Source organism: Meleagris gallopavo, chromosome 2, assembly GCF_905368555.1.
Source record: "Meleagris gallopavo chromosome 2, MGAL_WU_HG_1.1, whole genome shotgun sequence".
NCBI classification, from domain to species: domain Eukaryota; kingdom Metazoa; phylum Chordata; class Aves; order Galliformes; family Phasianidae; genus Meleagris; species Meleagris gallopavo.
This window is the reverse complement of record NC_139405.1, coordinates 27,759,603-27,786,906: the sequence shown is the minus strand read 5'-3', so window position 1 is coordinate 27,786,906 and position 27,304 is coordinate 27,759,603. Positions and strand designations below refer to the sequence as shown.

Sequence of the window (27,304 nt, the reverse complement as noted above, 5' to 3'; positions counted from 1 at the left end):
ACTTGAGGAGACAATCAAGTGGTGTCAGTAGTTGGGATGATTCACTGAGAATCAGTGTTTTTAAAGGTCAGGCAACAGCCTGATTTATTTTCCCTTTCTTGAGTGATAGGGCAGTGTGAATAAGCGGAATAGAAGTACATTGCTCTAATGGCACTACAGGAAAGAAATCGTTCATTGGGGCCATACCAGGGGCATATTTCTTTTCTTCCAATTGACATTTTCCTGTACCTTTTTCTACTCTTGTTCATTCTTCGCCAATTATAATTATTCCATACAAGTCATCAGCATTTTTCTCTGACAGAAATCTCAAATATTTCTGCTGCTCTTTCCCCTTTCTTGTTTAGCAGGAATTTTGATTGTTTTTACTATTAGTTATGTATGTGAGTACAGTCCTAGATATCTCTAACAACTTTCACCAAACCTCAAATTCAGTAATCTCTGGAATCTCTATTCAGGTATGCTTGATGCAGTCTTACTACAGCTGTGGGCAGGAATGGAAGGACAATGCCTATTCCACCTTGTAGCTAAGTTCAGTCTAGAATTGGTTTTATTTTTCTTCAACAAACTTTATCTCTTTAGTTCTTTTCAGATTATTTCAGAACATTTCTTTCAAAACATTTCTTTCTGTCAGGCACGTTTACTGTTATTCTTTAGTCTGAGCAGTTTAAACTAGTTGATTCGTAATCACGAGAGAGAGCTCTGGAAGAAGTCAGACAAAAATGTTGTGTATCCTTTTAGCCAGATGTGTGCTGAATAAAAACTTGTATCCTAATTTGTATTCAAATTAGGCTTGGGCTGGAGTGTGTATCTGAGGCTGAGTTGTGTCCAGATTTAAAGTTTAACAGAAATGATATGATGCGGATTCTTAATGTCTCTTCACCAGGAGAGAATGGGAAGTTTTCTGTAAAATTATTTCTACCATCTCCTTCACCAGACTAATTTGAGAATAGTCTGCCCATGGGACTTTAGTTGAATGGCCCAGAAGTGAAAAATGATTTCTCTTCAGTTATTTAGACTAGTGTGAAGAGGGGATAGGAATGCTGAAGCCATAGTTGTCAAAACTAATGTGAAAATGAATGAAAATGGGCATGGTACGAGTGTCACCATGGAATCATGGAATGGTTTGGGTTGGAATGGATCCTTAAAATAGATCCAACCCCCTGCCATGGGCAGGGACACCTTCCACTACCTCTGATTACCCACAACCCCATCCAACCTGACCTTGTACACTTCCAGAGAGGGGGCATCCCTACCTTCTCTGGACAACCTGTTCCAGTGCCTCAGTGCCCTCATAGTGAAGAATTTCTTCCCAATAATCAATCTCACTGTCCATATCACAAACAAAGATGTTAAATATTGTTGCTCCCAATGCGAACCCCTGAGGAACACTGCTTGTAACTGGACATTAAAATGTAGACCACAGCTCTTTGAGTGCAACCATCCAGTCATAGTAGAGCCTTACAACTTTTCTGGTCTTCTCACTTTCTCTAGGGAGAATCTAGTGAATTCTGTCAAGTTCACTACAGTCCACAGTTTGTAATGCAAATAAAATAAACAAATTGAGATTTAGAATGCCATGCGCTGCAAAATTGCTCCCAACCTTTTCTTGCAGGAAATAAATGAAACTAGGGTGAAATGAAAATCATATTCATCATTTGATTAAAACTTTTTACAGCCCATGTAATCCAAATGCCTTTATGAATGGTTGTCATTGAGACTGATGTTTGAAGGAGAGAGTCCCAGAAGTTTTTAAAAAATTTGCTATAAAAGAGAGAGTAAATGAGAAATAAAAAGCTTACCTCCTTCCCCTTCCTCCCCCGCCTCCCCCCCCCCCCCCCCCGAAAGCAAGAAAGAAAATAATCATCTCTGCACCCACAGACAGCTATGTTTTGAAAAAAAGACTTTTCTGCTCTAGAAATAGAAAATAGCAACATCTTGAATCCTGGGAGTATTCCCAACTTACAAAATTTTCTCCTTTGTTTTCTTAAAACTGTCAACAACAACAACAACAACAAAAAGATGATAAATTGAAAGCCTTGAAAGTTAAAATCAGCTCTACTCTAGACCAGCTCCTGCACAGACAGTAGTAGATCACAAAAGCTTTCCAGATTTAACCTGCTTTCTTCTCAGATGAATACACCTCTTCTGAGGATTAGGGAGATGTTTGGTCCTCTTTAATCATTGTTCTTTTGCAAGTTTTGTTGAAACTCCCAACATAAAGAGAGTAATGGTGTTGGTGAAGTTTTCTTGAAGACTCCCAGAACTCTTTCAGCAGAAGCACATATCCAGTAGATTTAAAGTGGGAACTCATCTTTTCAGCCAATGTTTCAGGGACTTCCCATGGTTATGCTTGTGTGAACTGAATATATAACTCTAAAGTTTAACAATTCCTAGAGCTTTGAGTCTTTTTGCAAAGCTCATCATAATCTCTAAGCCCTTCTCAACATTAGCTGCCCAGCTCTGGAAAAAATGAGCAGTTTGTATGTTCATTCAGGAATGCATTGTCAAGATTTTGGCCTGACCAGAAGTGATTTGTATTCGTCTCCATCTTCAACCTCCTGGATGACTTTGATCCGGCACTTTTGCCGATTTTACCTTTGCCTACACTGCTTTACTGAAATCTAAGATATCAAGTCCTTCAGAGAAGGGACTGGCTGTTTTATCTATCACCAGGATCTCTTGTTAGAATTTAAGAAATTAAGGATGTAGACAAGGTCTAGAAAAAATATTTAATGGGATCAGGTACAGCTCTTAAGTCCAGAGTTCGATCCTGTGCGTACAATACAATTTCCTGCTATTCTACACGGTGTTTAAAAAAAAAAAAAAAAAATGTAACAAATGAAGAAACTGCAAGAAAAGCAGACGTTTGTGAAAAAGTACAGACATTTAATCCTGTAATACCCTCATCATTTAAATTTGCCTTGATTCATACACACTGAGGATTTCTCTTTTTCAATGCAGAGCGTTTATTTTCTAAAGCAAGTACGTTTCTGTCCCTTCCACACTCTCAAACACTATGTTTAATATCATCTACATTACAGAAATGTCTCTTGTTCCAAAATCTTTCACCTCTCATGAAATGCTATTTTGCCTCCACAGATGAGAGCCACTTTCATCTATTGGTGCAAGTGTAGCTCAAGCATCATAGTCACCAGCTACTGAAGACCCTAGTTGATTTTTAGCCAACCTTTATTGGATTTCAGTTACAAGCACATTGTATTTACCATGACTTATTTTTTATGTGAGATCTAAGCCATATCTTTAATCTCACTGGTATTCTATGACTCACATCTTTTCATCCAGTGTTATAAAAACTGTTCATTAGTGATTTAACAGCAAGCAGGAATTAAGTTACTTCTTTGTATTTGGTTAGTCTTAAGTCTTCAGACTTATGTGAATTAGTACTATCATTGATAATGGGAATGAATTCACTTCTGGAATCACTTCAGAACTTTATTTTGGTCATTAAAAGATAAGACTGTAGAAAGAATGATCTGGGTTATAGTGCTGTTACAGCCACTAGCTTACTGGGGAAAAGTCACTACATTTTCTCATGCTTCAGTTTTCCATTTGCAACATACCAGTTTTTCTCACAATGTGCTGAGAACTTCATCTTCTGATTATGGAAAAATGGCTATTAAGGATTGCTTTATTATTTACAATTCCTTTTATTTTTAATAATCATCGTCAGCCAGGAGAATCTCTTTAGACACCATGAAAATAATTAAAGAGAGCAAGACAATAAAGATAAAAACTTCTTCAATTGTTTTTTAATAGGGCTTTTGTTGGATTACAAAATGTCACTGAAATAATAATAACATAAAATAAGAGATTTGTTTCTCTCTTTCATTTTCCAGAGCTGGTGATCTGTAACTGCCTGTTAGCTGTTACACAATCATGTCTCTTGGTATGCATTTAATGCTTTAAATATGCCCCTGATTATATGAAAGCTTGATTATTCCAACATCTTTTAGGTTCTGCATGATAATCAAGGCTGTGCTGAAAGGACCTGATCTAATGCCAGCTGTTGGCAAAGCAAAACCCAACACTAAATCCTGCAGGCAATATCATGTGTTTTCTGAATCCATGTTCCCTGAGGGGCACCTGTGTAGCTTCAAATTGGGCAGCAGTAAACAACATGGGCCTCTGCCGTGATTTTTCTCTGATGTTTCACATTGCACTGTGGAAAAAAAAAAGTTCTTCCACTCTTATGTTTCCAAAGACCTGTTTGGAAAATTTAAAGCAGATGTAACTAGCCTCATGACAGGGACAATCTGAAAATTAAAATTTCCTCACTTTTTAAATTCTCAGTAATGGCTTTGTCAGATTGAGTTTCAGATCTCCTCACCATTCATTTATTTGTGGTCTGAATAACAGAGTCAAGAATGTTAGTAAAGGTACAGCAAAGTGACCAATAAATTAAGAGATTGCTTTAAAATCCTCTTCGAAGGAAAGTATATAAATAGGTTAATATCAGGTAACTATATTAATGAGTAGATAGCCTGCAGATGAATAAACAAATAGGCAAACTGTAGTAATGATCTATTATCTATTGTATCACTTCCTGCATTTCCTAGGTTATCCTATGTTAGCCATCTACTTTAGAGCAGGTTTAATCATATTGTGGGAGTACCTGTTTCTCCCCATTAGATACAAATCTAGGGTAAAATCACCACACTATAATATTCAGGTAGACGAGATAAATCCCATCCTCACATGCTCCAACTTCTGGTAGTACTTTGGCCTCAGTTTTACTAAACCTAACTAGAAAGCAAAAACCACAGTACAGATCATACACTAGTCAACGCTAAAATGTCTCATTCCTGGAAATAACTGTGTTTCAAATCTGATTTTGTAGTCAAGATTCTATTGCACAATATTGTATCTTCACTCCTCCACAACAAATACTTTCAGTTAGTCATTAGTGTTCTAGCTGATATTATAAAAATCATCTATTTCATTCTCTTCCTTTGAAATGGGGATAATATTTTCTTATCATTATGCTTTTGTGAGAGTGCTTCCATTAGTGTGCAAGGTGAAAGATCTTATTAGTTGGTTTCACATCTTGCAGTTCACCATGCTTTTAGATACAATTTCTAATCACATCTGCAACAAACAATTTCGAGTTGCTAACGTTTTGGAATATCTTATTCTGTAAATGTAAATCCTTCTATGGTTCCAAACTCTAAAAAGTAGATCAAAAGCTCTATTTGAAATGGGGATTTTTCCTCAAATAATGTAACTGCTTCTGATTATTTCTCATCAAAAGACTCACCTTTATCTGAGGACTCTGCTCCGGTTCCTTTTTTCCTCCCTTATTCCTCTGTCTCTGCATACATTTTAAAGTCTAATTTAGGCTTCCAGCACCATACTAAATGTTATCTATTCTCTTAGATCCTTATTTAACTGTTCTTGTCTTAATTTCATCTCTTACAATTGTAACTCATTATTCAGGTTATTTCTCACAAGATTGATTTGAGTATTAGAGGATCATTTACTTTTCCATTATAACAGCCACTTCAGGTTATAAATTCTGACTGTAAGGAGAAAATGTGCTTATCAGTTTTGTCAGCATTTGTGTAAAACAGGACTGGGCTTGTGCTGAAGAGACTATCACAGCTGCTACAGTTTCTTTTTTTGCATTTTCTGTGGATTATCCTGCTGTTGAATCTCTTGCATGCTGAATTGTAGGAGAAAATGCTTGATTTTTGTTGACATTTTATGATGTGTATTGAGTAAATGCCTGAAATAAGAGAATCTTTCTATCACTTGCTAGCTCTAAGAGTTGCTGCTTGGATGAGCAGACGGTTCTGGTGATTATAAGCTATGGCTCTATGGCTTATGTTGCTACTGTTGGGAACAATTATGGCTTTTCTTTCTTTGTGTTGTATTCGAAACTTGCAAGAGCTTGCTGGAGGCTGCTACCATTTTATGTTCACTTCAGACAGTGTATGTTGCAGAAGATACTTAACTCTCCACTGTGGGGGCTTTTGTTCTTCCATATCAGGCTGGTTTGATGGCAATGGTTAGAATTCTTAGTGGATTTTCAATGTGTTCATCAGAGATTTTTGATGATATATTACTCTTCCTGTGCTTCATCTTTCAAAATAGTTGTTCACAAATATATGTACTGCCAAAAGCAATGATGTGAATAAGGTATGTGAAGTGAGGCTTATTTCTCTCTGGTAAGTGAGGGCTTAGAAGCCATGCTTCTTGGCTGAAAGCCAGCCAAGTCTGGTAAAGAGGCATGACCAAATTTTTGATTGTGTATCCATAAATTGCATTTGAAAATATGCAAGTGACGTATTTATGTTGACTGAAAATGGTGTTGCAGGTATATATATATATATATATATATATTTTAAAAAAGGTATTTTGGCAATCTTGAAACCTATTCTCAGATTCCTTTATCAAAACCAGAAAGCATAGCTGCATGTTTTTCACTGTTCACAGGACTGTGTTAAGCCCATATATCAAAATACATACAATTATTTGCCATAGTTTGATTTTGCACTGTACTACAACCCATTTCCCGGTTTCAGCCAAATTAGAGTTAATAGCGCACTGATGTTTGGTTATTATTGAGTGATGGGTGCATGCCCAGAGTTGGGCAGGGCCAGGTGTTTGATGGGGAAGAGTTGCTGCTGTGATGGCACAGGGCAGAGGGCAGCCGCATTGCAAGCGGTGCTGGACCACATGCAGTCCATGGGCTGCATGTTGGACATGCCTGGACAAGCCAATATGAGGGACCATGGCCTTCCAACAGTTTTGCAGCAGCACTGAGTTGTTCACCTGGGCCCTGCCCACTGTGCAGGGCTTCAGGCTGTTAGCCCTTGTCCCACAGAGGCTGCATCAGAGCAAGGCTCCCCACAGCCCTGCTCAGCTGTTGGGTCCATCAGCTGTCCTGGCTTTGGCCTGTTCTGATCCCTGCCTTGGTGCCCCCACACCAGCCCAGCTCCTCCACAGCTCCAAGCACTCCTAGCCCTAAGAAGTTGCTGGCCCACATGCTGCAATGACAAGACCCACTGCCAGTGCTAAATGTAAAGCTGCTCGCTTACATCCTGCAACAATCAGGTTTAGTTCTGGTTTTGTATGAGTGGTTGCTTGGGAAAAGCTGACACTCATAAAATGAAGCACAGAAAATCTTGTTAGTGACTTGTCATAATTTTCCCAGCTTACTTTATGGGAGCAGACTAAACAAACAGTTACTCGGCTCTGCACAGAAGGGTCCAGCAGCTTTACCCAGTTCCCAGACAATGACATTGATTAATCACAGGACCATAAGTTGAAACAACACAGACTACATTTACTGTGCGGTTCCATTTGGAAATCCTCTGAGTAAGAAATGTGAGATATCTGGAGAGGAATGGCAAAGAGGCAGAAAAGAATTTGCCAACGTATATCTCTCCTGTCAATTATTTACAAGACCTAACTATGTTGTGAGCAGACCTCAGCTGTGCATGGCTTGGAATGCTAAGAGCAACTTGGAGAACTTGTGCTACAGTGCTGCAAGACTTGGCTTGGTGTTAGCCTTCGTGGTGGCCCTTAAGCAGATAAGGCCTAAACATGAGCTTTTCTGAAGCTACAGATATTTTTGTGAATGCTCCAATTAGCTCATTTGTAGCCAACATAATGTTTTGTGAGGGAATGTTCCCATATGTAATAAACACCACAAGTATTGTACTGGAAATGTCAGCTGCTTTAAAATACAAACAGAGCACCATTCTCAGATTAAAGTCATTTACTGCCATGCCACTTAAAAGGAGGAGAAGGAAGTACCCACAAATAGCTGGATAAAAAGGTGCAAATAGGCTGAGTTGGAGTGGGAGCATGACAAGTTTAACAGATAAGATTTCATAGCTTTTGATCAATTTGTGTCAAAAATATACTTTCTCTCATTATAATATGAACATTGAGACTTCCATCTACAAGAAGGGCTGTAAGGAGGATCTGGGGAACTACAGGCCTGTCATCCTGACTTTGGTACTAAGGAAAGTTATGGAGCAAATCATCTTGGGCGAGATCACACAGCATGTGTGTGGCATCCAAGGGATCAGGCCCAGCCAGCACAGGTTAATGAAAGGCAGGTGATGCTTGACCAACCTCATCTCCTTCTACAATTGGGTGACCAGACTGGTAGATGCGGGAAAGGCTGTTGATGTAGTGTACCTAGACTCCAGCAAACCTTTGACATGGTCTCTCACAGTATTCTTCTGGGGAAACTGGTTGCCCGTGACCTGGACAGGTATACCCTTCTTTGAGTGAGGAATTGGCTAGAGGGCCATGCCCAGAAGGTAGTGGTTAATGGAGCTAAGTCCAGCTGGCGACCTGTTAGAAGTGATGTCCCTCAGGGGTCGGTACTGGGGCCCATCTTGCTTAACATCTTTATTGATGACCTAGATGAAGGGATTGAGTGTACCCTCAATAAGTTTACAGATGATACCAAGTTGGAAGGTAGTGTCAATCTGCCTGAGTGTAGGGAGGCTCTTCAGAGGAATCTAGATAAGCTGGATTGCTGCGCTGAGGTGAATGGGATGAGGTTCAATAAGGCCAAATGCTGGGTCCTGCACTTTGACCACAATAACCCCAGGCAACGCTACAGGCTTGGGGATGAGTGGCTGGATGACTATGAAGAGGAAAGGGACCTGGGGGTGTTGGTTGATGCTTGGCTGAACATGAGCCGACAGTGTGCCCAGGTGGCCAAGAGGGCCAACGGCATCCTGGCCTGCATTAGAAATAGTGTGGCCAGCAGGAGCAGGGAGGTGATCATTCCTCTGTACTCAGCACTGGTGAGGCCACACCTCCAGTACTGTGTTCAGTTTTGGGTCCCTCACTACAAAAAAGAGATTGAGGCCCTGGAACATGTCCAGAGAACGGCAACGAACATGAGGGGTCTGAAGCAAGTCTTATGAGGAGCAGCTGAAGGAGCTGGGATTGTTTAGTCTGAAGAAGAGGAGGCTCAGGGGAGACTTTATTGCACTGTACAACTTCCTGAAGGGAGGTCGTGATGAGGAGGGGTTTGGCCTCTTCTCCCAGGCAGCAAACAGGACCCAAGGAAATGGCCACAAGTTGTACCAGGGGAGGTTTAGATTAGACATGAGGAAGAACTTTTTCTGTCAGAGGGTGGTGGTCAGGCACTGGAATAGCCTGCCCAGAGAGGTTGTGGAGTCGCCATCCCTGGAAGTGTTCAAGAGGATGGATGACGAGCTACGAGATATGGTTTTGTAGCTTGTGGTAGCAGTGGTAATGGGAGGACGGTTGGACTAGATGATCTTGCAGGTCGTTTCCAACCTTGTGATTCTATGATTCTATATTGTAGAACTGGTGAATTAGCACATTTAAGGAACAGTCTTATATTTTTCCATCAAGTAGGTAAAAGGAGAACACAGAAGTAGCTTACTTGGTTCAGCAACAGCAAACTTCACTACTGCAACTCACATCACTGAGTTTAGCTTGTCCTGAATTTTGGAGGAACAGGAGAATTCACTAGATTCTTCTCTTCAAGTCAGTAATTCTGCAGAGGAAAATCTAAGAATCACAGAACTGTAAGGGTTGGAAGGGACCTCCGGAGATCATTAAGTCCAATTTCCCTCCCAAAGCAGGCTCCCTACATCAGGTTGCATATTTAATGCTGTCTCCTCTCTCCACGATGAAAATATTGTCTTTAGAGACATAGTTTGTCTTTGATCATTGTAAAACATTTCTAAACTAGTGTTATAGTAGAGTGAGACTCTAACCTGAACACAGAAGCACAATTTATATCCTAAATGACCCATTCAGAATCTTTTGAGAGATAAATAACTATAGGTGTTAGCTACCTAAAACTTTGGGATCTGAGTTCCAGTTCTTTCCATTAGTGCACTGACTCTTTATAGTTATCTAGTTTATCAAGAAATACAAGCCTTACAATACATTTTAGAAAACTACTTTGTTGCTTAAGTAATAATTGGAACAGCACTGAAGAGCCATGCTGTTCTATTTGGTATAAAAAAGCATTCATGAATCTATTTAAAACCATATCACGTGCTCTGTTCTAAGCTGTTCCAAGTCATCAGCTGCATCTGCATTCGTATGTACAACATATGGCATTTAACTACTACATTTGAACTGTTATAGCTATGTTACTGAGATGAGTTCCTGTGATTGTTTCCACCTTGTGGCAAATGAAGGATATACAACTTTCCAAACATTGCTCTATACCAGATTCAGATATATCTTCTGTTAAATGAGTCCCTCTTACTCAGCAATTGTCCTTTACACTTCTATTTGTACTAGAGAATATATGAGCATTGTTTGGTAGACTCTTGCAGAGATGAGCCAAGAAAATAAAGTATTGTTTACATTAAGAATGGTCAAAGTAAACTGACCGATCACATCTGTGGGATGCTAAATCTTTTCACAAATCCATCTGAAGCCATTCAGTGCCCTGTGAGCTGAGGTATGTGTTTGGATGTTTGTTTTCTGTACTTCTTTTTCTCTTTTGTGCTTTTTTTTTTTTTTTTTTTTTTTTTTTTTTTAGTGGACTGGAACAGATAAATGTTGATGTTTCTTCCTTCCTGTCTTTTTGGAAGATAGCTGAAATATTTGCTTTTTTTTTTTTTTTCTTTTCCCTAGTAATTAGAGACCTTTTTCAACTGCCACAACTCTTCAAAAATGACAGTGACCTTGCCAGCACTTGCTTCTTCAGGACTCTTATGTTCATTAGTAACAAAGCAATGAGAAGAATACCTGTCAGAGTAAGTGACTGGATGCTCCAATTTACACATTTCTTTTGGATGTTGCTTGTCTAGTAGAGAGGTTGTGTGAACTGTTGATTGACACTTCAATGCTTTCCCAGAATGTAAACTTCTGTAAATGGATGTTAAAATAAAACAGATATTAATATTTGAGTGAAACAAATTGAAGTATTGCATGGTGCACAAACCTCACAGAATTGATGTCAATTCACTTGAAATGGTGCTTTGTCCATGATATTTGCTGTCTGATTTTATGAGTTGCTGAGGTGTGCATTGAAGGGAACTTCTAAGAGAAAGATTATTTGAATCCCCAGCCCAGGAGCTGCACCAAGGATTAGTTAAAATGAAGGAGGAAGATCTTAGCTACCTGGGAGTGTGAATATATTAAAATACACTGATGTGATCATGTGTTCTCAATGTGCCAGATATTGTGATTGCAAATAACATTTTTACTTCTGGAACAAAGACTACATTAAAATTTAGAGCTTTTTCTTTACCATGCTAGATAATACATATGAAGTACAATGCATGTTATCTACTTGCTAGGCTGCCTGAAAGAACCCTTGCTTATATGATGGTTTAGATAATCTGAAAATTCCCTTTGGGTAGATATCAAGGATATTTTATTTATCATTTTTCTGCAGAAAGGAGCACTGGACCACTGATATAATTAGTTTTTTAATTAAATTTGATTGAATTCATGCTTAATTATTTCACAAAGAAATAAGTATGTATTCTGCTGCTTTCTACTATTGGTCTTCTTTCGTTCATATTTTAAAACCTTCATCAGAAAGATTGACTGTTCAGCAGCTGACAAGACTAAAGAACCTACAGATTTCTCTGGAAATAAATTATGAACTGAGATGGATTCATTCTTGGCAATGCTCAGCAAATCAGTTATACCTGTTTTTCGCTACTTGAAAAATAAGGTTAAGCAGAATTTAACTATGTCACAAGAATATTGGGAAAATTAAGCACACATTAATCTTTTAAGACCGTTCTGAAATTTGTCAGTTAAGACACTTCAACCTGCAAAGTCTGTATTATTATTATCTTTATATATTATCTTTATATATTTACTTTATATCTATAAATATATATATACTTTATATACTATATATATATATACTTTATATCTTTATATATTATCTGAATGCATTCTTCATTTATAAACAACCTGTTCCTGTGAATCTCTTCCAGTTTTGGTTGCCTCTAAACTTCCTAAACACATGGGAGCAAGTGAATGTTCTATCAGTGGTGCTGGTTCCACAACTGTGATGTAAATAAATCCCAGGTGTTGTGATGTTACATATTTGACCGCACAGCTGCTAACACTTTCCTGTGATGTGCATCTTCATATTTGTAGGAGCTTCCTATCTATAAGAGGTAAGGGCATTTCATGTTTATTTCAGATATAACATTTTTACACAGGAAATATACATGCTGTTCCTTTTCACAAGAATGTTATGCCTGTTTTCTTGTTATTTATAGATTTCTTTTATCTTACCCCATAAGAGTCACTGAGGGTATGAAAAAAAAATGACAGTTTTCTGTTTATAGCAAACACAGCATTAATGTGTGTCTTTCTCTTCTGCATTTTCTTTCTGATCTTCCACCATGAAGAACAGTTTTTCTGCTAATTCATTTAAGGCTGTTCTTGTGAGCCTGTCTGAACACCAGGTAGAATAGGAAAATGTGCAAGCATAAAAATGAGGAAGCATTTCCTACACTAAGATTTGGAGGGATAAAGCAGGCAGTTTCAGAATTGCAGAAGGGTTACTTGCATTTGTTGCAATGTTATGGTGGCTGAGCAAGGGGCTCTTGCTTTGCTGCTCAGAGGTGAAACTGAGGGCCAGCTTGTGTGTACCCTTTTCACTGGTCTAAATGGATCGGATTAAAAATTTTCCTTCTTCCCTTCAGTTCTTGAGGTCATCTGATGCATTATGATGTTCTATTTCCTAATATCTTCTAGATAAAGTGACTATTTCTATGTCTGAGCTTCTCCTGCCTTCAGTGTTTTGCCTTATGGGATTGGAAAACAACAAATACTGCTTAATTTGGAATCAGTGTCCTCATATACAGCAAATACTTCTCATTCACTTTCTCTCTCGGTGGTTTTTCTGCAGGCTTATTTTCTCTCTTGCTCCAGGCTGCGATGATTGATTCATAAAGCACAGAGCTGTGTTTTGCAAGGTCAGCGTCAGCAATGTTGCTACTGTGTGCATAGTTTATAATCCCAACAAACATTTAAAATTTTCAGCACAGAGGAATGCAGTGTCTGTTAATTGGAAGTCTCCAGGGCTCTTTGGTTTTCGTTCATTTTGTTTTTTTGTTTTTGTTTTTTGTTTTTTTGTTTTCAATGTGTTGTTAAAAAACAAGCACTCTTCTATGAGCTGAGAGGTGGGTTTTATTTAATTACACCTTCATAATGGATTATGGTCAGTCTAGCTGACTCATGATTGATGATGACTGAGTGTTTTTGATAGGAGTAGAAATACTATTATGTCTTCTCCTTACTCTCTCCAGCAAAAGAAGTTTGGAAAAATACATTTGAAGAGCTGGAATGGTTGTGAAGTAACATGGAAGAAAAGCTGTTCTAGAAATGCATGATCTCGGGTCTCGGTCATGGGATTGTTTTCAGCTCTCTATGAACAGGGTTCAACTGACAGAGTACAGTATACAATAGTCAGACATCAGAGGATTTGCCTAAGCCTTGAATTTTTGCTCTCCTTCTGAGCAAAGCGGAATTTTGCGTTCCATGAAGTGCTGGAGAACTTAATTATTTATTGAGGTCAAAATAATTTAATTGAATTGTGATCTCCTGTCTTACTAACTAATGGTCACCTCTTTAATGATATGATGGGGAAAAATCTGAATTGCTCAGAAGAATAGTAAACCTTTGCCACTTAGCTTACAAAGAAAGATAGCAGATCTGGTGAACTGAGCTCTGTACTGGGTGAAGAAGCCCATGCCAGTGAGGGAAAGGACTGCATAAATCAGAATATTCCTCAAGGTGAGAAGGCAATCTTCTCAGATTTCCCATGAGAATTAGAGAAACTCTGTCTCAGTGACACATGTAGGCAGGTTTTTCTCTATTATGTATTCCTGTTGGTTTGCCTTGGACATATTGAAGAGGAGAAGATAAGCGAGCTTCAAAGTAGAGGCAATTTGACAAGATGGATGGTGTGAGAACATTAACAGAAGAAAAGGAATAACCTAGCAAAAAGCAGGATGTCTGTATATAAAGAGATAAGTTCATATTTGAAGGTCTTGTGCAGATGGTTGAGGTGAAGTAAGAAGGGAAAAACAGGTAAATGGGAAAGAAGAAAGTTTACACAGAATAAACTTCAAAGAGGTAATTCAGTGTTGTCACATTGTAACAAGATTCTCTTTAGAAATGCTGTTCCATGAGAGCTGATTTCAGCTCAATGATTTTAAGTGTGGAAATGAAAATGACAAATATTTTTTTCCAGTTTTCAATTTGTTTTAAACAAATAAAAGAGTTGTAAAATACACTTGAAATTAATTCCAGGGGAAAGAAAATATGACACTTTTGTCAATTCAATTTAATTGAAAATACAAACATTTGTTGTTTGGAAACTTTGGAAGCCAAATAGCAGTGTTTTCAAAGTTGTAAACTGTATTTGGTAGGGGTTTTTTTTGTTTGTTTGTTTTTGTTTTTCTAGATTCTGGAATAGAGACATATCTAGCCAAAACACATTCTGTTCTTGCACAGTGCCTTTAGTTGCTGTAATCACTGTGAAGCACTTCCATTTGCTGCTTTGCTGCCTGACTTTGCAGCTTCACTGCAGCTGTTCACTCAGGCTCTTGTGGCAGGGCTTTTTAGAGCTGTCAGGGCAATATTTTTCCCTTGTTTCCTGCTGTTGGTTTCTCATGGTTTTTCTCACAGCCTTGCACCTGCAAGCCCATATACTGACTGTATGATGGTTCTCATGGGATGCATTTGCCAGGGACATTGGGAGTCACCCTTTCTTGCCCCTTTCCTATACCACATCTTCTATCTTTTAGTTTACATTAACGGAACTCAAAACTTAGAGCACAGCAGAGGTCATCTAGAAACCTGTTCTAGTGAAATTCAATCACAAAACATTAGCACCAGTCCAAATGTAATGCTTATGCCCATCTAAACATGATCCTGTTGGCACAAAATGCATCATGAATGGGAACAACCCACAGGATCTTGAGCAAGTCTTGATGGAAAGTACAGAGTGCTCGCAGACAAGAATGGCAGTGGTTTGTCACCATCACTATCACAATCTGCTATGCTAGAGAGACTACAGAGGGGAATGCTCTCCTGGTGATGATTCCCAGCTATCCACAGAGACAACTTTGTCTTGCCTTTTGGAACTTTGAAGTTGATACATGCCTTCACCTCCTGAACCCACTAATAACTCATTATTTATTAATAATCCTATCTCAATATCCTGTATACAACATTTTTTTGAGTGACTGTACTAGTCAGTAAAGGCTGACTTATACTAAATGTGATTTACTGCAAGGCAGGTTTACTTTGAATAAGACAAACACACCTCTGTCAAATTCTTCCTGAATTTTCTTCCTGCAGGATATAATGGGAAGCCAAGAATGTATGTCTCTATGTGGATTGTGTCATGCATTCTTGTTCTCTTCCTACACAGTGAATTTCAACTTGAGAGGAGAATTGGGCAAACCTGCACAGCCAAAGCTTCAAGTGCCAATAGGTAGTTTGCCAGGATAGATCAAAGCTGACATGGAGAGCCAAAAAAGCAAGCTGTTTCTTACCTTCAATCCATATCTGCGTGCTTCTTCCCACATGTTTCTGCATTACTTTCACATTTGAACATCTTTTGCATAAAGTAATCCACTGTCAAAGGTCCTTTGACAGTGTTAATATATTCCTCAAATAATAAGGACTAATATATAACCAGCAAAATGTGTTGGAAAGAGTACTGTGATTGTTGGTAAGACAGATTTTGGGTTGTGCCAGAAAGAATTTCACTATTCTTGTTGCAGGTGGCCACCCAGAGAGATTATATGACCTATTTATGGGAGACTGCATCATATTTAGTTGTATGAGTAGCACTCTTATATGCTGCTGGTAGTGTGGGAAGGATTAATCAGCTGCCTGAAGTGCATCTATCTCTCTGCACAATGGCTACAGAGGTAGACTAAATGACTGATATACGTTAGACACTTAAGTTTTAGATGGCTAAAAGTAGGTAAGATGGATCCCAGTCTAAGTTCTCTGCTCCTCTATATCTTATACTTTTCCTAAACATTACTCCTTCTCTGTCTTCATCTGAAGAGCATGTAGCAGCACTGTGTCCTGTCAGAGCATTTCCTTCTGCTCTTCCTGAAAGCAGTAGGATTTTTTTCATTGCTTTTCATAAGTTTAGAATCAAGTCTAATGCTCCTTGTTGTTTGGGATAACGTATTAAATAGGAAAGACAGATGCTGCTATCTCAGAGGCAGAGCACGTTTAAGGACTCTCAGCCTGTGGATCTCTCTGTACTTCTCTTGGCTGCCAGCTTCCCTCCCCACCTTGGCTGTGCAGGAGATCACACAGGGTAATTATGCAGGTTTCTTTCTTTCCTCTTCTTAACCTAACCAAGAATTGATCACTCTTACAAACTAAGTTACCACCCAGGGGATGGAAATGGAGCTGCATTTTTCTCCTGATTGGGTACACCTCATTAGGTCCGCGACAGCCTTTGGCTGGACTCCCTACCAGGAGTAATTGGTAGTGACAACAGTATCATTTTGCCACCTACCAGTCAGCATTCAGATGAACAGCCAGATAAGAGAAACAAGCAGGAGTAGGTAAATCAGAAGATTACAAAGATATCATAAGATTAGTAATTAAGTAAGACCTCCAGAAAGGAGTGTCTTAATTTCATTAAGAGGTGTTGAGAACAGTCATCTGTCTTAAGTAACAGATGACTGAGTGTATCATTATGAACTGCCAGGTAATGGAATTAGTAGCAGACCACGGAAACTTTCAATCTTGGCCACAAATAGAGCTCAATAGAAAAGACAAGCCAATCTTCCCTTTATTTTTCTTCTATCTATTAGCCAGAAGATCTTGCATGTGTGGTGTTTTTTGTTTGGTTGGGTTTTTTTACCCTGTAAATAAACTCCAGTAAGTTGCTTACTGGTGATTTCAGCTAGGCCTGTGAGACCTTGATGGACAGAGTTTATTGTGAAACTGAAAAAGAGGGCTATATTTAGCTTATAATGACAGAGCCACTGTGAAACTGCTGTTAAAATTGTCAGAGATGATATAGCAAGGCTAGACAGACATTGCTCTGATCCAGTCTGAAGTCTGCTTTATTCTGTAAGCAATATCATTTGACCTTATCTGTCCTACTTACAGATGATCTCAATGCCATCTATGCAATTAAAGTATCTTGGGCAAATCATTCATTCCTTTTTAACAGAAATATAAGAAATATTTTCAAAAACATCCTTGCTTGATTTACAAGTAGAGATCCTGAATGTGAATAGAATCAGAAATGTTTTGATGATCATTTCCAGGAGTATTCTAAGAATTTGACTGGAATATGACAACAGAATTGTCTCCATGTTCTATAAAGTAATGTAGTTAACTTGTATTGCAGTAATGTGCAGGAAAACCTGTGTAGTACCACCACTGGAGCCCATATAGAAATAAAATAAGACAATGTCTGCCACAAGAATCATAAAATCTGAATATCATACTTAAAGCATTTGCCTGCACAGCTTTGCAGTGGTGTAATTAAGTTATATACAGAGAAGCTCGATGTGTGGACCAGCCAAAACACATTAAATATATCGCTTCTATTAAGCTTTGCAGCATAAACAAACTAAATAGCACGGTACGTTGTCTGCCAAAAGATGCTATGTGGCTGACAAAAGGACATATAAAATTAGAGCTTTCGAAAAAAATGACATTTTTTTTAATGTCAATGATATTGAAATTGGAAAAAAAAAAAAAAAAGGCTTGATTAGCTATACAGATGTCTTTATTAATAATGGGTAGAAAGGGAATTTCTTGTTTTGTGAAAATTAGGTACTGAAAAAATTGCTATTCCTTTCCAACTGAGGTGCTGCTTAAAGCTGTTCTTTAATTTATGCTTAGTTCTTGAATTGTATTCCATTTCATAACAAAAAAAAAAAAAGAAAACTATGTTTTATTTCTGAAAAGAAGATGAAATACTCTGTTTTGACAGTTCTGCAATATTTTCCTAAAAAATTGTGTAAAAAAGCTCAGACAGAATGGCCTGCTTATATAATTTATTTTATTTTATTGATCAGTATCTTCTGAAAAGAAATGTCAAAAAAGTCCTTCTTGTTCTAGTCAATATAATATCTCCAAGAGTACATCTGGAATAATTTTACTGTCTGTAGTTGCTTGTAATTTTCATTCTTGTAAAAGAGGCCAATATCATGTTGCTTGAAATTTCCTTGAAGCTGTGCCTGTCACTTAACCTTGTTGGTATTACGATGATATATTTTCACTGATAAATGTTTCTTTTTGTCCAGAATGTGATAAGAAAAGGCATTTTTCCTTCTTTCTCCCTTGTTTTCCCATTCTCCCCTTTTTAATTTCCCTTTGTTCCAACCTTACTTCATTCTCTTCCATGATACTGGGGTCACATTTCCCCTTCCTTTGCTCCTATTCATTTTTAAATAATTGAACTATGGGTGGTGTCATGGTTTCATGCACAAGAGGGGAAGGCAGTGGGAGGAAGGCCCCTTTCACCCTCCCATTCCCCTGTCAGAGGACAGCTTGTTGCATGATGTCATTATATGGAATACTGATAAAACCAAAGCAGGTGGAAATACCATGGAAAAGTGTCTTCACTTCTGTATATTATTTGAAGAAGTAGGTACAAAGCTTGTCTTCACTTGGGAATGTATTTTTATAAAATATGAGTTCAGCATGTCTTGCTCGATCTTTCCCTTATGCATTCCAATGTGTTTCGTTCACTGAAGTGGGCATTTTTAAGACAGAACTAGCAGCTGCTTTGAAAAGGAGAAGGGGAGATTAACTCCACCAAAGGCGCATTTTGTAGGCGTGGAAATCGTAAGTGAGCACACCTACTGCCACCTGCTGCCCTCTCAGACTTGGCTGATGGCGGTTAAGCATAGCTGGGTTCAGGACAGCATCTCAGAGGGCAGTTTGTGGGCAGAAATACGGCAAAGTAAGGATGAGCAGGACAAAAAGTACAGGGTCCTGAAACTGTCTTAATAATAGGCTGGCTCTACTGTTTTAATTTTTTTGTTGCAACCTTGCAAGACAAGCACCTAGAAAAGAAGGAAATGGGTATTTGTGTTCTTTAGAGACACGGTGGTCTTCACGTTTCCCAGTTCCCCTTACGTACCTTTTCATTCCACAAAGTGACTGTGAATCCAGTGCTATTTGTATGGATTGCATTTTCCCTGCCTGTGACTTTCTTTGCCTGCAGAGAATCTCACATGGAGCCTTTGCTGCCTGCCCTGTCTTGTTTTGTTCTGTACTGAGGCTATCAAAACAAAGACCTGCCAAAGTGCCATCTCTCACTTACAGGGTTGTGTTCTTTTACCTGGCTTTAGAAGCTCTTGTTGTTAACTACCTTCCCTTGCATGTGAGAAAGGCAGCCTTCGCCTCTAAGCCTTATTTCACATGGGATAAACCTGTGTTGCACAAACAGACAGAAGGGATTTGCCCATGCTGTGCCTTTAATCCCATCTAATTCAGAGCAGATGGCTGTGAGAGCTGTACAGGAGGGAACCCGCAGCTTGAGCCCGTTCATCCCACACTGGGGTCTGCTTGTCTTCAGTGGGGTTTTCCCAGCCACCCACGCAGGAGCTTGATCTTCATTGTCCCCCACTTAAAGGAGGTCAGAGTGTCTTTTCACTGGCCTGCCTCATTATTTGTAATCTTCTGAAATAGCTTGGTTGACCTTAAACCTTCCTCTGTCTTATAAAATCCTGTGACCTTACTGTGGAGGAGGAATGTGATCCAGTTAGTGGTTTTGCAATCAGTGAGCCTCACTGAGGTGAGGAGATGCAGGTGCAGGCTGTGACACTTGGCTGATAGTCAGTGAATTGACAGCAAGGAATGATGGGCTGGTTTACTGCTCACCTCTTTCAGAATTGCGTTAACTATACCTTTGGAAAATATGCAGTGATGGGCTTCTCTACCAGCCCTGAGAAGGACTGATTGTCCTAGGGGGCCTCTTGTGACCTGTGACTTCAGTGTCCTGTAGCTGGTTCTCAGCTCTGCCAGATGCTGTAAAAGACAAAGGCAACAGGCTGTAGCTAGCTGGGCTTTTTTCTGAGGGAAGAAGGATGTGGTGTCCTTATGATATAGTTATGATATGAACAGTATCAAGTTTTCAAAATTTGTGAGCTCCACTTTCTTCAATCTAATCACAAGATATTATGATGTTAAGATGATGAAGTCAGCATTTGAATTACCTCCAGATTTTCAAATTTAGTTGAGAGGATTTTTTTTTGCCTCAGCTAGGAGGGGTAAGAACCTTTTTTTTTTTAAATGAAAGCTGGCAATCTGTTATATTAATGTAAGTATAGGACCTTTATAAAAGACACCAAATATATCAAACTCATGATGTGAATTACTGACACTGAATCCATTTCTTGTCCTGAACCTTGTTGAGTGACAGTCCTTAGAATTTTTAAGCTGAAGAGGCTGTCATTATTTGCCCAAATGAAATGAATTATGCTTTTACTGAATCTTTCTTAGCTAGACATCAGCCCTAATAATTTAGTGAATTCTGCTTGGGTACTTACACAATTCTTATCAATCTGGTATCTGAGTAACCTGAAAAACTAAAGAATTTCAAGGTGATGACCCATTTGCCTTAATTAAAGTATCTTCTTCTTTCCATGAAGAGCAGACTATTCTGTTTTACATATGATTTTACACTTCTTAGTCTGGCACTCATGGTTTGGCAGCATTGGAAGATTATGGGATGACCACCTTCAAAGAGATAACGTTTGAAGCTGAGATCAGGCTGGTTTGTGATTTTGGTCATTAGTTGTTCAGAGCCAAATCAGACATTCTACATAATTTAAGGTTGTTTATGATTTTGTCTTGGAGGAAAACAACATTTTGCTCCAACAGAATAAGAATGTCAACAGTAGTCAAAGACTACTGTATAGGTACAATATAGGTTGTTTAGGTCTTCTATATCCACAGCATTGAGGACATGAAAAATGAGTCCAGGAGACACTCTTTAAAGTGTTAAAGAGAGACTACATGGGTCATTTACTGGATTTGAAAAGTGAAATCTATAATTGGGATACTTTTGTAAATCTTATTTGTCTTCAGTTAGGAGGCATAAATAACTCTCTAAACACCCTATTTATCCTAACAAGGCTATGACCACAATGTGAAGTAAGAAAACAGTGTGAATAACGTGATTTGAGAGTCCCTGTTGTTAGCATGAGCTTCTTGATTCATGAACCAGATCTTGCTTTTCAGGATAATATAAGTATACTAGATTCAATACTGTGTAACCATAGGATAAAATTAATCCAAATGACTGGGGATAGTTCTCCACGTAATCAGTGCTTTGTGATATTCTGGGCAAAAAAAAAAAAAAAGGTAGTATTCCTGCACAAATGGAAGCTGTAAATTTATATCCTCCACCACTAGCATATTGCAGTTCTGGCCACCAAACTTCTTTAGCTTTCCTCAACTAGCTAATCTAACTAAACTTGTGATGTTACGGACTGAATCAGGAAAATTAACTGCATCTTCTGCCCTCTCTGTCAGGTTCCCTTCTGTATGGGATATTCAAATATCACTGCATTCAACTGTTGTCCTAGAAATGGCAAAGGAAGTCTGATCCTAAATGGTTAACAAGAAAAAAATTAAAATTCCCTGAGACAAATACACATTCCTCCTCTTTGGGAGACAACCTCCAGAGCTCCACTGTGAAGTTATCTGCAAGCGATTGTGATGGACAAACTTACTTTGTTTCTCTTGATATCAAGATCAAAGTTGGGAGTACAATTCTTTGTACATTTTAATACATAAATCCCTTCTGCTTCAGAGGCATCCACTTAAGAGAGCAGCAATATATATGTAATAGTGTACATCTATTTAAAAGATTAAATTTCCCAAAAAGCAATCATAATGAAGAGCAGAATAACCTGTTGAAAGGTGAATCTGAGGGAGATAAACTTGGCAGTTAAAGACTCAAATTCCCATGCACCAATTTGGGATTAACTTATACTTAACTTAAAGAACCCAGCTCCGATCACGTGCTCATTGCTCTTGACTTTTCTGCTGCAAAGTAAGGAAGAGAAGAAAGTCATGAAAAATCCATGTGAACCAAACTTGATGCACAATCAGACCTGTAACCGATGCCTCTGTAAAATGCTCTCAAAGCTAAAAAGTACATTACCCTGGTAGATTCTTCATGGTTTTCATAGGAGGAGAGTAATTATACAGCATTTACCCTAAAACACAGCCCTCATTCTTATGACACTGTCCCTGGTCAATGAAAGGCTGCAAAAACTTCACTCCTTTTTTGCTGAGCACAGCAGAATTCCCTCCTCCATCCCTTCAGCATCTTGGCTGTGCCCTGGAGGTAGCTGCTGACTGCAGGTTTGTGATAGCGTATGGTAACTGATGTATGAGATGCAAAAATGAAGAGAACTGTGCAGAGCACCACTGCTGCATGTGTAAGCTAGTGGGCTTTCCCTTCTGCCCTACCTTGCTGTATTCTTGTTTTCCTGTCTCATACTGACCTGGCTTACGCTGGTCTTACAGAATTGAGATACCGATCCTTGAAACCTTTTAGGTACCCAATGGCCATTAAGAAGAAAAAAAAGAAAAGATACCTAAAGGACTTCTAGGAGAGTGCCTAAAGTTCTTGTCTTTTTTTTTTTTTTTTTTTTTTTAAAGTATGCATTTGGGAAGAATGAAAGGTGTAGGCAATGAAGATGAAATGGTGATTAACAGCAATTAGTGCAGAGCATCTGTGTTCATCTCTCCCCTCTGACACTGCCCCCCATCAGTGACCTTGGTCATTTTTTGTTTGTTTAGCACAGAAGAATGAGAATGCCATGGAAACAGTTTAGCAGACTGAATATACGTATATATGAACATATACATAGTTTTATTTATTACAGTTGGTTTTATTCCAGACATGTCTGAATTACCTATATATTTTCATTAACAAAAAAAGACAAAGCTGTCTGGTCACCAAGCATTCAGTGCTGGGCAGAGAGTGTTTACTTCTCTATAAATATCTACCAGAAATAAGAAGCACAGTAAATTGAAACAATTTGTATGTCTATGTGTAAGCAAAGAAAGAGAAGGAAAGAGAGTTCAATGGAGGTGACAGTGTGCTTCACTTCCATGATTTCTTACTGTACATTATAGGAAATGCCTGTGGAAATCCACTGAAGTCTCTCTCTTGCTAGCAGTGTTCTGAGGACTGTATTTCAATTTGATCTTCTGACAACATCAGCACCACACAGTAGTCAGACTTGGATGGGGACAGTTCTCTTTTGCCTTAGTTCCTGAAATCTCTACAATCTGTTGCACAATAGTTGCTTGAGTACATGTCCTGTGTGGAGACTACCAAAGAAATATATTTTCACAAAAGTTGAAAAAAAAATAATACTCTTTGCAATCAGCTGCACAGCACAAGCCTCTTTTTTTGCCTGCATGCCATCCCCTACACATGGAGAAATTTCCACCCAGTCTCTCTCCAGGGTTTCTTGCTAAGCTCAGTTGTGTCCAGCAATCAAGGCTTGGGAACTCTCCTATCCTAGTTTTGAGAACCGTCAAGAAAGCAGGAGAACTATAAAATAAAACTACTATAGATTATCTCCCAGAAATCTGAGTAACCTCATACTTCTGCATTCTGTAGAAGATCCTAAATAAATAAATAAATAAATAATTCATAGAATGGCTCTAATTTCAGTCATGCTTTTCTAAGTGTTGTAGTCTATCCAGTGATTTTTAAGCACTGGGACCAGAAGTTGAATCTCACATAGAGTAAGAGATGGGAAAGAATTGTGGAAGAGAGACTGTGTCGATAAACATCTAGTGATTTGTTCTTCTGTCTTCCCTCCAGAGAATGAGTTTTTTAGATCTCTGTAATGCTATAATACCATGGAAAATACAGTGATGATAGCAGGGTGGCAAAGTCTTCAGCTGCTGCAAATAAGGACAAGCTGAAATCCAGCAACTGCAGATAGACAAATGAAGAGGAAAAAAAAAAAAAAAAAAAAAAAGCTGCTTACCTTTAGAAGACCTCAGGTAGGCAGAGCTCTCCAGTGATACCCTTGCCTCCAGTGCCAGCCCTTAAATGAGGCCTGGGATGGGGTGGATCCTGGCTCCACCCCTTCTGGTCACTCAGCTACATTGCATGCACCTGAGCTCCCCTGGGTTGGCCCTGCCTTCCCACCAAGTGCTCAATCACTGGTTCAAGCTGTGACTTAGCATTTCCTGTACAGTCAGCAATTTCATTATTAGGTACCTGAGGTCAGATTAATAATTTGGGATCACTTGGCAGAAGTTTCCATGAGATTTTTATCCATATATACTGAGAAGTTTCCCTGATGTCTCTGGTGTTTCTTCACTATATTTTAAGAGGATTCTACCCTTGAGAAGGCAATATGGTCTAAAAAAAAAAATAGGAGTGAGGTAAAATTTGAATACAGTCTAATTCAGATGTTTTTATAAAGTCTTGTAGACTTCTCTCCACAAACCATTAGGTCCTAATTGCCTCACTAATGTTATTTTATATAGTAACTGCAGCTCCCAACTCCTGATATTATGGCACCCAATAGGATGAAAGTAGGCACTTAGCTTTACTGTGCACTCTACTGTAACCTTTTCAATCTGTGATTATTATTCTCTCAACGCACACTTGTTCATTATTACTTAAAGGTGTTGTCCCTTGCACCAGGATGACACACTGCTGTGTAAATTAGAGCCATAACTAACCTGTTTCAGTGCTGAAGCAAATGCCTTTCCTCTGACAAGCCATGAATTAAGAGCTTCTCTTGTCCCTGTGGAAGGAGCCTCTCTCCTTCGTTCCTAATAAGGACAATGCTGAGATGGATTTAAAAGGTTCTTTTCTGTGAAAAGGGTTGATCTGTGATAATCTCCTATAATCTGAAGTCTAGGAGCAAACTCAGCACTACACCTGGATTGTAAATCCATTTTCTTACTCTCTTCTTCTTTTCTTTTTAAAAAAAAAAAAAAAATTCAAAAGTCTTTTAAATATAGTCCTTTCCTCTTCTATAAGGGACATTAAGGAAGTGCCTTTCCAATTAAGATTCAAATTGCATTAATTATTATTAATCTCAGTTCCAGTAATTCATAGCCCTTTTGGAAAGTATACGCTGTTAGGCTACAAACTGCATATTTGCAATATATGCTACCCTCACAGTTGATTTTTCTTTCCCTATGCATGCAACAGATGTTGTGCAGCTCAGGAAACATAATTATTTTCATTTTAACTGACCATTAAAGCTCTTAGAATTACATTTTCCAAGTAAATCATTCAATGAACTTGATTTGTTCTGTTCTTTTGTTTTCATTCATGAATTACTTCTGAACTACCCTAATTTTAGCAAATATTTGTCTAATTTGCACATCATTTTGGAGGAAAAGATGTTATGCTTGGATTTATGCTTATATTGCTAATTTCAGCTATTACATTCCCCATGTAGCCATTTGTTATCACAAATGTTATTACTGCTACTCCCTTGCTGGATGGGAATAACTTTCTCTATGGCCAAGTAGTGAAGAAGACATGATGAACGACAAATAATGAATGGAGGACACTTGTACTCATGTGGGAGTTCTTTATGCTAATACAAGCGGTGGTAAAAGGACAATTCCCCACACAATCATATGAATGAAAAATAAGTGACATGAATATACATTAATTGAAGATAACATAGGATAGGCAAGCCATGCTGGTTTTATGAGTCTGGCTGGGTTTTCACCATTGCAGGTGGTAAAGAGATCCTGATTTCCTCATCATCTACTTTTCAACAAGTAAAAAGTATCAGGGATAAAAATAGTTAAAAATAAACTTTTACCAGCACAGGAAAAGACCATGCCCCAACTGTTCTGGGGTGGTCTACTCAACAAATCCTGTTGAGTGTGCTGAGGATGACAGAAAAGGAGACAAAAATGTGGACCTAAGGAAGCACTGTTGCAACCTGTAAAGCTGCTGCAATCTATATAGGTCTCTAGCATTGATTATATTACTTGGGAGGTTATGAGGCTGGCTGAGGTCAGAAAAAAGTGCAGCTCTATCTCTATTCAGCACATTTAGGGCTGAAATTTTGTGCAGAAAGCACATATGACTATTTCTGTGAAGGGTTATTTCATATTTAGCTTTAATACATAGAACCATAGAATTGCTTAGTTGGAAAGGAGCTTTGAAAGTCATCTGGTCTAACTTCTCTGCAGTGAGAGGGAAACTTACAGCTAGATCACGTTGCTCAGAGCCCAGTCCAACCTGGCTTTGAACGTCTCCAGGGATGGGGCATCCACCATCTCTCTGGGTAATCTGTTCCAGTTCTTGACTTCTTCTCATAAACTTTTTTTTTTTTTTTTTTTAATATCCAATATAAATCTCTTCTCCTTTAGTTTGAAACCACTTCCTCTTCTCCTATCACAGCATACCCAGCTAAACAGTCTGTCCCATTCTTTCTTATAGCTCCCCTTTAGATATTGAAAGGCTGCTCTCAGGTCTCCCTGGAGTCTTCTCCTCACCAGGCAGAACAGTCTCACTTCTCTCAGCTTGGCCCTGTAGGGGAGATACTCCCTCATTTGGATCATTTTTGTGGCCCTCCTCTGAAAGCACTTCAAAAACTATCCCACTGCAAATTGTAGGTTTTTCTTGGTGCATTCTGGAGAGGATTTGGCCAAACAGGATTTCATGCCAAACAAGAAGTACAGTTGCTTGTAATCATCACAAGTAATATGGATAAGGGGAACACTTCACACTGCTTTCTATTTACAGAAATGAAGTTATGTATACATATATGAACTGGATATATAATAATTAGCTTATTAGAACTAGTCTCAAAAATAGTCAGAAGGGTATGAGAACCTCTCCTGACTAAAATGAGATCCAGGTCACCTGTCCTAGAGATTAAGTGTGAAGCTCATCACTAGGTGTAATCCATATTAATGCCGTACACAGTTTAATCGTAGTGGCATTAACAGTAAATGTAACTTACCTGACATAGTAATACCTTTCAGCTGTTTGAAATCTAGGTCACCAATTTGATATTCCCAAGGGAGAAACAAAAAGGCTACAGGTTGTCTTCTATATGAAACAATGACAAAACAATAGGTCAGTGTTTTCACTTTTTAAGTTTTGGTGCTTTTTTTTTTTTTCTTTCTAAAATTGTCCAGAAAGAGCCATTGCTGAGCTAATCAAGAGTGAAGAGCTAGCAAGGCACTACATATTGCAATATGTTGATCCCATCTCTTGGAAGAGCACTGAGCAGTGACAAATGCTTCTCAGAAAATTTGGGTCTTCAGTTTGTGAATGATGAAGGAGCTCCATTCAGCTTTTTTTTTTTTTTTTTTT

The 27,304-nt window shown here is 38.5% G+C and overlaps 1 long non-coding RNA gene across 3 annotated transcripts in view; it reads left to right on the top strand.

The window, feature by feature from the left end:
* The window catches only part of LOC104909654 (uncharacterized), a 135,245-nt gene that overhangs the window by 69,786 nt on the left and 38,155 nt on the right, over window positions 1–27,304 (top strand). For all 3 annotated transcript variants that reach the window (XR_014882044.1, XR_792500.3, XR_014882043.1), the window contains exons 3-4: window positions 10,615–10,736; window positions 11,937–12,122. This is a non-coding gene — a long non-coding RNA (uncharacterized LOC104909654). The remainder of the gene's footprint in view (window positions 1–10,614; window positions 10,737–11,936; window positions 12,123–27,304) is intronic.